Genomic DNA, 14,894 nt, shown 5'->3' with positions numbered 1-14,894 from the left:
CGACGCTGAAGAAAAATATTAATCGTAAAGAGTATTTCACTGCAACGGTTTATTTTAACTGTCGATTTTCTCGACAACGGCTGAGAAGTGCATCTTGGTGCTTTGCCACATTACACCTCTGGCCATGAGCTTTTATTATGCGCAGTATGAGTCGAATCTGAAATTCACAATTGGCGGCCTCCCCTTGTGACAAGGAACCCCGTGAGTGCGAGGTCGCAAAGTCAATCTTAAGTTAATTTTAAAGTATTTATGACAGGAAAAATATTGGCTCCTGGTGACCCACCATGTGCTTCATGACAGAAGATCAGTGCCTGCAGCGTTCTCACCCCGAGCACGGCGTCCCGGGTTCGAATCCCAGCGGGGTCAGGGATTTTCAACTGTCTCTAGATGACTGGGTGTTTGTATTGTCCTCATAATTTCATCATCATTCATGAAAGTGGCGAGTTTGGACTAAGCAAAAGTTGGAAATTTGTACGGGCGCTGATAAACGCGCAGTTGAGAGCCCCACAAACATCGTCATCATCGTCATCATCGTTATCATCATCAACATCAGAAGATCAGTGTCTGGGATGTGCAGAGACCAACCTTCTATGGGTTATATGTATTATTCTTCACTAGCTGAATGTCTGAGCAAGCAGTAAAGGAAACAAAAGAAAAATTCGGAGTACGTATCAAAACCCATCGAGAAGAAAATTCGGAGTAGGTATAAAAACCCATCGAGAAGAAATAAAAACTTTATGGTTCGCCGATGACGTTGTAATTCTGTCAGAGACAGCAAAGGACTTGGAAGAGCAGTTGAACGGAATGGACAGTGTCTTGAAAGGAGGATATAAGATGAACATCAACAAAAGCAAAACGAGGATAATGGAATGTGGTCGAATTAAGTCTGGTGATGCTGAGGGAATTAGATTAGGAAAGGAGACACTTAAAGTAGTAAAGGAGTTTGGCTATTTGGGGAGCAAAATAACTGATGGTGGTCGAAGTAGAGAGGACATAAAATGTAGATTGCCAGTGGCAAGGAATCTGTTACCATCGAGTATAGATTTAAGTGTCAGAAAGTCGTTTCTGAAAGTATTTGTATCGAGTGTAGCCATGTATACAAGTGAAACGTGTACGATAAATAGTTTGGACAAGAAGATGCTACAGAAGAATGCTGAAGATTAGATGGGTAGATCACATAACTAACGAGGAGGTATTGAATAGGATTGGGGAGAAGAGGAGTTTGTGGCACAACATGACTAGGAGAAGGGATCGGTTGGTAGGACATGTTCTGAGGCATCAAGGGATCACTAATTTAGTATTGGAGGGCAGCGTGGAAGGTAAAAATAGTAGAGGGAGACCAAGAGATGAATACACTAAGCAGATTGAGAAGGATGTAGGTTGCTGTAGGTACTGCGAGATGAAGAAGGTCGCACAGGATAGAGTAGCATGGAGAGCTGCATCAAAACAGTCTCGGGACTGAAGACCACAACAAACAACAGCTGAATGTCGTCGACATTCAAGACATGTTCAGAACAAACCTACTTCCAAAGTGGACATCGAATGAAAAAAGGTGCACCATAGTGATCACAAACGTTCGTACCGTCGAGATCGAAGGCGAACTGCTTGAGAGTTACAAACTGTGCAGGACATTCAGTTGGGTATCCACTCTTAAAGAATGCGTATAGAATCATATTGTCCTAACGGGGTGATGAGAACTGATGGAAACAGTCTGTCGTGGAGCTTAACGTGAAAGTGGCTATTCTAAGGCGTAGCTGCAGATAGTGCGATAATATGTGTTATCGGCGCAGAAAAAAACATTCAAAGGCTGAAGTTGTGCAGTGGCTCCAGGTGGTATGAACTACAACGTCACACACTTTTCAGGAGGAATGCTTTGCTCTAAAGGAGTATGGTTTTTATAAGTTAACCAGGAATCGATTAAAAGGAAGTTACAGAGTGTCCCACTCAAACCTCCCTGAATTCAAGGTCCCAGGTGAGGAAAACCACAGTAGATGCAACAATGAAAAATGCACCACTTTGTAGAACATCTCAAAGAATTTATATTCCCGCGTCAGAAGTGCCAAATATTGTCGCCAGAGTGCAGCATGGTGGCATGAAAAAATGGCGAGTCCACAGCAGCGCACGTGAACAGTAGTGTAGTTTGCAGAAACTAAATCTCTGATTACTGTCCAGAGAAATTATCGTCGTGTATACAGTGGCGGAAATATTTATTGCACCAACTCTTACAATTAACAATTTTTGTTACAATCATTGAATAACTGAGCTAAATTTGCCTGATTTCTCTTGATTTCCATGAGAAATGAATATACACAATAATTTTTGTCAGTTTGTTTAAATTCTTAATTTTTGTTTCAATAAAAACGTTTGTTTTTTATAATTTAACACTTTCTTGAAAAATGAGTGCAAGTGGATATGTCAGCTATTCTGTTTGCTATTCTGAAATATGAATATTGATGTTGAAAGAAACAATGCATATTAATGTTGTAACATAACACTGATGGATTTTAGTGTACGTATTGCCTCATATGAACACACTGTTGCATTTAATACTTTGTTACTCCACCACGCTTCTTAATCACCGTTTGGCATCGTGAAGGCACTGAAAGAACTAAAATTTAATGTACTCCTCACTCAATTAATGAAACTACACATGCACAAGGGTATCAACAGCTCACGTTTCTTGCGTGACTTCTTTTTGGTGATAGCATTTCCCATAACAGTCCAACAGTTCTCGATAGGATTGAGATTAGGGCTGTTTCCAGGTCACTCTAATACTCGAACCCCATTTTGCTGAAGGAAAGATTTTACCTGAAATATAGAAGTACGTGGTAACTAACCAAGAAAATAATATGCTTCGTGTTTGGTACAAATATTAGTCATAGGACTCACCTTCAAAGCTATATGGCAAGGAACGGAGTCATCCTGAAAAATACGATTGGAAACATCTCCAAACTGGTCTAATGGCTGCCATTTGCTTCCTTTCAAGGATGTTTATGTAGGCATCTGCATTGGCAGTGCCATTTAAGAAGTTCAGACGACCTACTCCGTGACTAGAAATGAACCCCCAGACCATCTGCCCTAGTGGGTGTTTGCCTGTATGTGTTATGCATGATGGCATAAATTCTTCACCTTTTTGTCGACGCAAGAACACTTTTCCATCTGAGCCATGCACATTAAGTTTGGACTAGTTAGAAAAGATTACTTTGTTCCACATCTCTGGTGCCCATGTCGCATGTGCCTTTCGCCATTTTAGCCGCTGTTGTCGCATTATCTTGGCCAATAAAGGCTTCCTTCTAGGACGACCGGCTGGCAGTCCGGCCTCCAGTAATCTCTTTCTTACAGTTCTACTGGTTACTGAGATGTCTCACATTTCTTCCCAGTCTTGCTTTAGTTCAGTAGAAGACAGGCGACAATCGTTGAGCGAAAGCCTTTTCAATACCCTGTCCTGATTGACAGTAGACTCCCTTTTCCGACCTCCCTTTCGCACGATCAACATTTCCTTTTTCCTTGTATTTTTTCAGTAACCTCGAAATCGTAGACTGCTTAAATCCTGTCTTAGAGGCTATCCCTCTGGTTCTCAGATCCACAGACGAATAAGCAAGTATAGTAGCTTTCTTTTCTGGCGTTAATTCAACTGACCTACTCATCTTCTCACTGCACATCTCAACTCAAAATAGCAGTATAAACACTGGATTCATTGTAAAACCTAACGACAACAACAAAGAGTTCTGTATTTTTGGTAAACAAGCATGAAGAAGTCAAATTATTAAGGCAAGAATATATCAACAAAGTTTAGCAACAATGGGACTGGTAGAACCTGAAGCAAACTGCTGCAAAAGACAAAAAGTCGAAGTAATTCATGGTGATGCAATAAATATTTCCACCACTGTATGAATGTGATCCAACTGATGTGAAAACAATTACGGAATGGTATAGGAAGTTTCTGGAAACAGGAAGTGTTCTGAAACATTCTGTCGGTACACGTTACGAAAGAGACAGTGGAGGACATCAGACAAGCGTACCTCAGAAGCCCACTTAAGACAGTTCGTCAAGCATCTAGGCATCTTGATGTACCTCGATCAACAGTGCATCGTGTAGTTCACCAGCGTCTTCGTATGTGTGCTTTCAAAGTGCAAATTCTGCAACAACTGACGCCGAATGACAAACCACGCCGACAAAAATATGCTGCGGATATGCAGCAGCGTAACGATATGGATGCCAGCTTCCTGGAAAGATGTTTACTCTCAGATGAGGCAACCTTTCGTCTACCAGGAAGGGTTAATAGGCATAATGTTCGGATTGGGGGTTCTCAAAATCCGCACATTGCCATTGAACATGTTCGTGGTAGCCCTAAACTAAACATCTGGAGTGGGCTAATACACGACAGAATTGTTGGACCGTTCTTCTTTTGCGGAACAAACAGTGGGTGGGTCAGTGTATCAGGACATGTTGGAGCAGTTTGTGAACCCTCAGATACAAGACTTGCAACCCAACATCATTATTCAACAAGATGAAGCTCCGCCGCACTGCTCAATGGCTGTTCGCAAGTTCCTGGGTAGGAAATTTCACAGTCGTTGGATCGGAAGCGGAGGACTCATTGCCTGGCCACCACATTCACCCGACATTACGCCACTTGATTTATTCATGTGGGGATTCGTGAAGGACCGTGTCTATGCGACCAACGTGGACGATATTCCTACGTTGCGACATCGTATCACTCATGCGATTGCAACAATACCAGAGGAAATGTTACCACGAACTTGGCAAGAAATTGAATATACCCTCGATATTCTTCGTGCTACAAATGGTTCACATGTAGAGGTGTACTGATGATAAATAAATAAATTCTTTGAGATGCTCTACAATGTGGTGCATTTTTCATTATTGTACCTACTGTGTTTTTCCCCCTAGGTCTTTGAAACCAAGGAGGTTTGAGTGGGAAACACTGTATTTTAACCAGCTATTGACCAAAAGCAGTGAACATACATCTACATCTACATTTACATGGATACTCTGCAAATCACATTTAAGTGCCTGCCAGAGGGTTCATCGAACCACCTTCACAATTTTCTGTTATTCCAATTTCGTATAGCGCGCGGAAAGAATGAACACCTATATATTCCCGTACGAGCTCTGATTTCCCTTATTTTATCGTGGTGATCGTTCCTCCCAATGTAGGTCGGTGTCAAAAAAAATATTTTCGCATTCGGTGGAGAAAGTTGGTGATTGGAATTTCGAGAGAAGATTCCATCGCAACGAAAAACGCCTTTCTTTTAATGATTTCCAGCCCAAATCCTGTATCATTTCTGTGACACTCTCTCTCACATTTCGCGATAATACAAAACGTGCTGTCCTTTTTTGAGCTTTTTCCATGTTCACCGTCAGTCATATCTGGTAAGGATCCCACAGCGCGCATCAGTATTTTAAAAGACGACGGACAAGCGTAATGTAGGCAATCTCCTTAGTAGATCTGTTACATTTTGTAAGTGTCTTCGGTTAGCCTTCCCCACAACATTTTCCTTGTGGTCCTTCCAATTTAAGATGTTCGTAATTGTAATACCTAGATATTTAGTTGAATTTACGGCATGTACATTAGACTGATTTATCGTGTAACCGAAGTTAAACGAGTTCCTTTTAGCACTCATGTGGATGACATCACACTTTTCGTTATTTTGGGTCAACTGCCATTTTTCGCACCATTCATATATCTTTTCTAAATCGTTTTGCTGTTTGTTTTGATCTTCTGATGACTTTATTAGTCGATAAAAGACAGTGTCATCTGCAAACAACCGAAGATGGCTGCTCAGATTGTTTCCCAGATCGCTTATATAGATAAGGAACAGCAAAGGGCGTATAACGCTACCTTGGGGAACGCCAGAAATCATTTGTGTTTCACTCGATGACTTTCCGTCAGTTACTACGAACTGTGACCTCTCTGACAGGAAATCACAAATCCAGTCGCATAACTGAGACGATATTCCATAAGCACGCAATTTCACTACGACCCGCTTGTGTGGTACAGTGTCAAAATAGCTGTAGGTCTCTTACGCCCATTTTTCCCCACTCTTGCTAGCTACACTCCTGGAAATTGAAATAAGAACACCGTGAATTCATTGTCCCAGGAAGGGGAAACTTTATTGACACATTCCTGGGGTCTAATACATCACATGATCACACTGACAGAACCACAGGCACATAGACACAGGCAACAGAGCATGCACAATGTCGGCGCTAGTACAGTGTATATCCACCTTTCGCAGCAATGCAGGCTGCTATTCTCCCATGGAGACGATCGTAGAGATGCTGGATGTAGTCCTGTGGAACGGCTTGCCATGCCATTTCCACCTGGCGCCTCAGTTGGACCAGCGTTCGTGCTGGACGTGTAGACCGCGTGAGACGACGCTTCATCCAGTCCCAAACATGCTCAATGGGGGACAAATCCGGAGATCTTGCTGGACAGGGTAGTTGACTTACACCTTCTAGAGCACGTTGGGTGGCACGGGATACATGCGAACGTGCATTGTCCTGTTGGAACAGCAAGTTCCCTTGCCGGTCTAGGAATGGTAGAACGATGGGTTCGATGACGTTTTGGATGTACCGTGCACTATTCAGTGTCCCCTCGACGATCACCAGAGGTGTACGGCCAGTGTAGGAGATCGCCCCCCACACCATGATGCCGGGTGTTGGCCCTGTGTGCCTCGGTCGTATGCAGTCCTGATTGTGGCGCTCACCTGCACGGCGCCAAATACGCATACGACCATCATTGGCACCAAGGCAGAAGCGACTCTCATCGCTGAAGACGACACGTCTCCATTCGTCCCTCCATTCACGCCTGTCGCGACACCACTGGAGGCGGGCTGCACGATGTTGGGGCGTGAGCGGAAGATGGCCTAACGGTGTGCGGGACCGTAGCCCAGCTTCATGGAGACGGTTGCGAATGGTCGTCGCCGATACCCCAGGAGCAACAGTGTCCCTAATTTGCTGGGAAGTGGCGGTGCGGTCCCCTACGGCACTGCGTAGGATCCTACGGTCTTGGCGTGCATCCGTGCGTCGCTGCGGTCCGGTCCCAGGTCGACGGGCACGTGCACCTTCCGCCGACCACTGGCGACAACATCGATGTACTGTGGAGACCTCAAGCCCCACGTGTTGAGCAATTCGGCGGTACGTCCACCCGGCCTCCCGCATGCCCACTATACGCCCTCGTTCAAAGTCCGTCAACTGCACATACGGTTCAGGTTCACGCTGTCGCGGCATGCTACCAGTGTTAAAGACTGCGATGGAGCTCCGTATGCCACGGCAAACTGGCTGACACTGATGGCGGCGGTGCACAAATGCAGCGCAGCTAGCGCCATTCGACGGCCAACACCGCGGTTCCTGGTGTGTCCGCTGTGCCGTGCGTGTGATCATTGCTTGTACAGCCCTCTCGCAGTGTCCGGAGCAAGTATGGTGGGTCTGACACACTGGTGTCAATGTGTTCTTTTTTCCATTTCCAGGAGTGTATGATGTAAATATTCGCTACTGCCCGTGAGAAATTAAACGTACTAGATAGAGTCGTAGGGGGCAGAGCACCTCCAACTTCTCGCAGCACAATAAATAACTATCGAGACAATTTATCATGTAGATTAACAGACTGCATAATTGAATACGAATACGTTAAGGCACTGATGTTAGTTGATCTTGGTACAACTCTCTTAGCGCGTCTCATTTCAGGTTTCCTTTCATATGCATATCCTCTTCAAATTCCGATTAGTAAGAGTTGAAATAAATTCCTTGCTGGATGCTGGGATAAGTTTATCTCATCTACAAATTTTCGGGCAACTTGCACAGTGTGCTTTGCATGGTCAAACTGATATTTTGACATTTCGTTATCTTATGTCTGCCAACTATGTAGCGCTGTTTGAAATTATGTTACCATGCATGTTTCCGTTGAAATCACTGTAATCGAAATTCAGTGTGCATAACGTTGTAGGTGTCTATCATGCACGTCCTGTAAATCATATCGAGCGTATTTGAAACAAGCAAACACCGGTTTTCTTATGTATTATACCGTCATATTGCTGCGGAATTACCATGTGCGTAATTGTATTTAGTACCCACCCCTTGGACAACGATTGTTTTTTACTACGTTTCGTTGGAGAGGGGATCTGTGGCTCCCTCTCCGGCAAGGATGATAAACTACATTGCTCGAAACCTATTTCAGTACCAGTTTTGTAGCGGTCGGCAGGAAAGCACTAACGGTCAAGTTTGAAAACACTTTATTATAACTAAAACGCTTTCTTGGTGTGCTCTAAGTTCCAAACGCGAGAACAAGCAGAAGTACTATCCTTGTGGTGGTAAAACCTGGTAAGAGTAAAATGAAAAGAAAATAATAACCCAAATACTACTCTACACAGAGATACAACTTTGTACTGAATGCTACAGCGAGTGCCTACTATGCTAGAGCCGGCATAGGTATTGACCGGAGCTGTCCTAGCTGTAGGCACACACTGCCGGTCTGATTCTGCTGGTGTGCTTGTAACGCCGATTCGGGGGGGGTGTTACACTTAGTCACATTAGTTCCAATTGGTGGATCTCTGTCACATGGCTTTTCACGAAGTAGTTCCGTGTTTATGCGGAAAGTCTGTTGTTGTTTACATCCACTGGCGATGTTCCAATCTGAGCTCTTCAAGGGAGGTCGGCAGCCCACCTTGCTTGTCTGTTGTGTGGGCACTCTAACAAATAAGGGGCCGCTATGGCAACTTCATTTTGTTAAGCATGTATCGTCAGCATTGTACTCCTCAGGTATTTTGTCCGTGGTCTAGGGGTAGCGTCTTTGATTCATAATCAAAACGTCTTCGGTCCCGGGTTCGATCCCCGCCACTGCCTAAATTTTGATAAATAATCAGCATTGGCGGCCGAAGACTTCCGGCATAAGAAGTCAGCCTCATTCTGCCAACGGCCTTGTCAAAGAGGGCGGAGGAGCGGATAGAGGTTCAGGGCACTCTCTTGTCCTAGGGGTGGGAAATTGCCCCTAAAGGCGGAAGAATCAGCGATGATCAACGACATGAGGATGCAGAAGGCAATGGAAACCACTGTATTAAAGACACGTAACGTGTATCCACAGGACATGTGGCCTGTAGTTGAAGAAGTGTCATGATGATCTCTCCATTGGCAAAAGATTCCGGAATAGTCCCCCATTCGGATCTCCTGGAGGGGACTGCCAAGGGGGAGGTTACCATGAGAAAAAGATTGAATAATCAGCGAAAGGATAATGTTCTACTAGTCGGGGCGTGGAATGTCAGAAGCTTGAACGTGGTAGGGAAACTAGAAAATCTGAAAAGGGAAATGCAAAGGCTCAATCTAGATATAGTAGGGGTCAGTGAAGTGAAGTGGAAGGAAGGCAAGGATTTCTGGTCAGATGAGTATCGGGTAATATCAACAGCAGCAGAAAATGGTATAACTGGTGTAGGATTCGTTATGAGTAGGAAGGTAGGGCAGAGGATGTGTTACTGTGAACAGTTCAGTGACCGGGTTGTTCTAATTAGAATCGACAGCAGACCAACACCGACAACGATAGTTCAGGTATACATGCCGACGTCGCAAGCTGAAGATGAACAGATAGAGAAAGTGTATGAGGATATTGAAAGGGTAATGCAGCATGTAAAGGGGGACGAAAATCTAATAGTCATCGGCGACTGGAATGCAGTTGTAGGGGATGGAGTAGAAGAAAAGGTTACAGGAGAATATGGGCTTGGGACAAGGAATGAAAGAGGAGAAAGACTAATTGAGTTCTGTAACAAGTTTCAGCTAGTAATAGCGAATACCCTGTTCAAGAATCACAAGAGGAGGAGGTATACTTGTAAAAGGCCGGGAGATACGGGAAGATTTCAGTTAGATTACATCATGGTCAGACAGAGATTCCGAAATCAGATTCTGGATTGTAAGGCGTACCCAGGTGCAGATATAGACTCAGATCACAATATAGTAGTGATGAAGAGTCGGCTGAAGTTCAAGACATTAGTCACGAAGAATCAATACGCTAAGAAGTGGGATACGGAAGTTCTAAGGAATGACGAGATACGTTTGAAGTTCTCTAACGCTATAGATACAGCAATAAGGAATAGTGCAGTAGGCAACACAGTTGAAGAGGAATGGACGTTTCTAAAAATGGCCATCACAGAAGTTGGGAAGGAAAACATAGGTACAAAGAAGGTAGCTGCGAAGAAACCATGGGTAACAGAGGAAATACTTCAGTTGATTGATGAAAGGAGGAAGTACAAACATGTTCCGGGAAAATCAGGGATACAGAAATACAAGTCGCTGAGGAATGAAATAAATAGGAAGTGCAGGGAGCTAAGACGAAGTGGCTGCAGGAAAAATGTGAAGACATCGAAAAAGATATGATTGTCGGAAGGACAGACTCAGCATACAGGAAAGTCAAAACAACCTTTGGTGACATTAAAAGCAACGGTGGTAACATTAAGAGTGCAACGGGAATTCCACTGTTAAATGCAGAGGAGAGAGCAGATAGGTGGGAAGAATACATTGAAAGCCTCTATGAGGGTGAAGATTTGTCTGATGTGATAGAAGAAGAAACAGGAGTCGATTTAGAAGAGATAGGGGATCCAGTATTAGAATCGGAATTTAAAACAGCTTTGGAGGACTTACAGTCAAATAAGGCAGAAGGGATAGATAACATTCCATCAGAATTTCTAAAATCAGTAGGGGAAGTGGCAACAAAACGATTATTCACGTTGGTGTGTAGAATATATGAGTCTGGCGACATACCATCTGACTTTCGGAAAAGCATCATCCACACAATTCCGAAGACGGCAAGAGCTGACAAGTGCGAGAATTATCGCACAATCAGCTTAACAGCTCATGCATCGAAGCTGCTTACAAGAATAATATACAGAAGAATGGAAAAGAAAATTGAGAATACACTAGGTGACGATCAGTTTGGCTTTAGGAAAAGTAAAGGCACGAGAGAGGCAATTCTGACGTTACGGCTAATAATGGAAGCAAGGCTAAAGAAAAATCAAGACATGTTCATAGGATTTGTCGAGCTGGAAAAAGCGTTCGACAATATAAAATGGTGAAAGCTGTTCAAGATTCTGAAAAAAGTAGGGGTAAGCTATAGGGAGAGACGGGTCATATACAATATGTACAACAACCAAGAGGGAATAATAAGAGTGGACGATCAAAAACGAAGTGCTCGTATTAAGAAGGGAGTAAGATAAGGCTGTAGCCTTTCGTCCCTACTCTTCAATCTGTACATCGAGGAAGCAATGATGGAAATAAAAGAAAGGTTCAGGAGTGGAATTAAAATACAAGGTGAAAGGATATCAATGATACGATTCGCTGATGACATTGCTATCCTGAGTGAAAGTGAAGAAGAATTAAATGATCTGCTGAACGGAATGAACAGTCTAATGAGTACACAGTATGGTTTGAGAGTAAATCGGAGAAAGACGAAGGTAATGAGAAGTAGTAGAAATGAGAACAGCGAGAAACTTAACATCAGGATTGATGGTCACGAAGTCAATGAAGTTAAGAAATTCTGCTACCTAGGCAGTAAAATAACAAATGACGGACGGAGCAAGGAGGACATCAAAAGCAGACTCGCTATGGCAAAAAAGGCATTTCTGGCCAAGAGAAGTCTACTAATATCAAATACCGGCCTTAATTTGAGAAAGAAATTTCTGAGGATGCACGTCTGGAGTACAGCATTGTATGGTAGTGAAACATGGACTGTGGGAAAACCGGAACAGAAGAGAATCGAAGCATTTGAGATGTGATGCTATAGACGAATGTTGAAAATTAGGTGGACTGGTAAGGTAAGGAATGAGGAGGTTCTACGCAGAATCGGAGAGGAAAGGAATATGTGGAAAACACTGATAAGGAGAAGGGGCAGGATGATAGGACATCTGCTAAGACATGAGGGAATGACTTCCATGGTACTAGAAGGAGCTGTAGAGGGCAAAAACTGTAGAGGAAGACAGAGATTGGAATACGTCAAGCAAATAATTGAGGACGTAGGTTGCAAGTGCTGCTCTGAGATGAAGAGGTTAGCACAGGAAAGGAATTCGTGGCGGGCCACATCAAACCAGTCAGTAGACTGATGACCCAAAAAAAAATGTCCGCACTGTCGAGCGTTCAGAACACCACACATCTTGCGGAAATGCTAATATTTCACCTGTCATGTCTTTCTCACTGTGTGAAATTACTTTGGATCGTTTCTGACAAAATGTCAATTTCAGCAACTCTTGTTGTAAATATAATGCAGTTCTGTGTCTTCCTCAATCTTCGAAATTCCTTGGGTTCCTTTCAGCCTTTCTGCTGTGGCCGAGTGGTTCAAGACGCTTCAGTCCAGAACCGCATTGCTGCTGCAGTCGCAGGCTCGAATCCTACATCGGGCATGGATGTGTTTGATGTCTTTAGGTTAGTTAGGTTTAAGTATTTCTAAGTCTAGGGGACTGATGACCTCAGATTTTAAGCCGCATAGTGCTTAGAGCCGTTTGAACCATTTTAAATTAGCACATGACTCTATAGAGATGGAGATGTTTCCTTAAATTCAGCTCGCAGGTTTGCTCTCTCCCTGGTCAAACACCAGAGCTACTTACTCACCCGTTGGTAATTAACAATCAAAGTCGACTGCTTCTGTCATTGGTCGTGGTTAGTTGTGTGGTGGCATTAGTTCTGTGTATATACGTCATATTAGGGTTCCTGGTTGGCGCGGGCGCGCCTACCGACGGCTTAAATCTCTTTACACAGAAGCTTACTTGCTGCGGTTTTGCCTCGAAAACGACAGCGTGGTCACTTGTCGAAATATCGGCAGTTGTCAAAGACGCCACCCAGCGTCGTAAACGTACATTGTTTGAACATTAATATAGCTGCCGTGTATCCTTTTCATCTTGTTCCACAGTTCCCATGGGGAAGTACTTGTTTCGAAATCCGATATTTTATTAGGTTCCACAATGCAGATCGTTTATTCAGTAAAGATACTTTAACGCAACCACATAAGCCGAAGGGTCTTAGTAAGTTCGGCTTCAGCAGAGTTTAGTGTGTTTTCCTTGAGAGAGAAATTATTTAACCGAAATTTGAATGAAAAGTATTGACCGGTAATTGAAGGAAGCGCAGAGAGATTGTTTAATGCAGGGGCACATTTCTCCCTGTTGCGACGAATTTATATCTGACGCGCATAACACCAGAAAAGGAAAATTTCATAATCTACTTGTTTTGAAATAAAACAATATTAGAAGTCAGTTTTAAGCTGACCAAACGTGAAAACGATAATCATCGCGTTAAGACGGGGAATTTCGGAGAAATTTGGTTAACTGCAGTACTACATGTTTCATACTAACACGACAAGCGGCTGACCTGTAGAGTGTCGAAGATAAATGGGATAAACTGTAATTGTTGGCTGCACTCGGCCAATGCAGCGAAATGATAGAAACTCGGCTTTTCGCCCTCGCTCGCGTGACTCAGATGTTGGTTTCAAATCTCAGCACGGCATTGAGAGATAGGGGGAGGGGGGGGGGGGAGGTGCGTTCTGTGTCTACATATTGGTCTGAGCTGGTATTGCAGAAAATCACAGGAGGCAAACACACAAACAGACATGGGATGTGTGGGTGGGAGAGGAGAGGAGAGGAGAGGTTGTGCCACCGGCAGTTGGCCCGGCCTGCGCCAACGCCTGCCTCGGGGGAATCCCCCGTCTATTTGCAGAGCCGGCAGGGCCGCCAACACAACATGTAGCACCGGCACAGCTGCTGGGCGGAGTACGGTCTCGCGGTAGGTCACTCTGGGTTCCACACACACTCACCCTTCGATTTATCCCAGAAAATACTGACGAAAGGCGAACCTATGTTTTCGTCCAGCAGATGCGCAAAACTATAGACCTATATCTCTGACGGCGATCTGTTGTAGAATTTTAGAACATGTTTTTTGCTCGAATATCATGTCGTTTTTGGAAACCCAGAATCTACTCGGTAGGAATCAACATGGATTCCGGAAACAGCGATCGTGTGAGACCCAACTCGCTTTATTTGTTCATGAGACCCAGAAAATATTAGATACAGGTTCCCAGGTAGATGCTATTTTTCTTGACTTCCGGAAGGCGTTCGATACAGTTCGGCACTGTCGCCTGATAAACAAAGTAAGAGCCTACGGAATATCAGACCAGCTGTGTGGCTGGATTGAAGAGTTTTTAGCAAACAGAACACGGCGTGTTGTTCTCAATGGAGAGACGTCTACATACGTTAAAGTAACCTCTGGCGTGACACAGGCGAGTGTTATCGGACCATTGCTTTTCACAATATATATAAATGACCCAGTAGATAGTGTCGGAAGTTCCATGCGGCTTTTCGCGGATGATTCTGTAGTATACAGAGAAGTTGCAGCATTAGAAAATTGTAGCGAAACGCAGGAAAATCTGCAGCGGATAGGCACTTGGTGCAGGGAGTGGCAACTGACCCATAACACAGACAAATGTAATGTACTGCGAATACATAGAAAGAAGGATCCTTTATTGTATGATTATATGATAGCGGAACAAACACTGGTAGCAGTTACTTCTGTAAAATATCTGGGAGTGTGCGTGCGGAACGATTTGAAGTGGAATGATCATATAAAATTAATTGTTGGTCAGGCGGGTACCAGGTTGAGGTTCATTGGGAGAGTCCTTAGAAAATGTAGTCCATCAACAAAGGAGGTGGCTTACAAAACACTCGTTCGACCTATACTTGAGTACTGCTCATCAGTGTGGGGTCCTTACCAGATCGGGTTGACGGAGGAGATAAAGAAGATCCAGAGAAGAGCGGAGAGTTTCCTCACACGGTTTATTTGGTAACCGCGATAGCGTTACGGAGATGTTTAACAAACTCATGTGGCAGACTCTGCAAGAGAGGCGCTCTGCA

This window comes from Schistocerca gregaria, chromosome 9 (genome assembly GCF_023897955.1).
Source record: "Schistocerca gregaria isolate iqSchGreg1 chromosome 9, iqSchGreg1.2, whole genome shotgun sequence".
Lineage (NCBI taxonomy): Eukaryota > Metazoa > Arthropoda > Insecta > Orthoptera > Acrididae > Schistocerca > Schistocerca gregaria.
The sequence above is the reverse complement of the archived record's forward strand: the minus strand, read 5'-3'. Positions refer to the sequence as shown.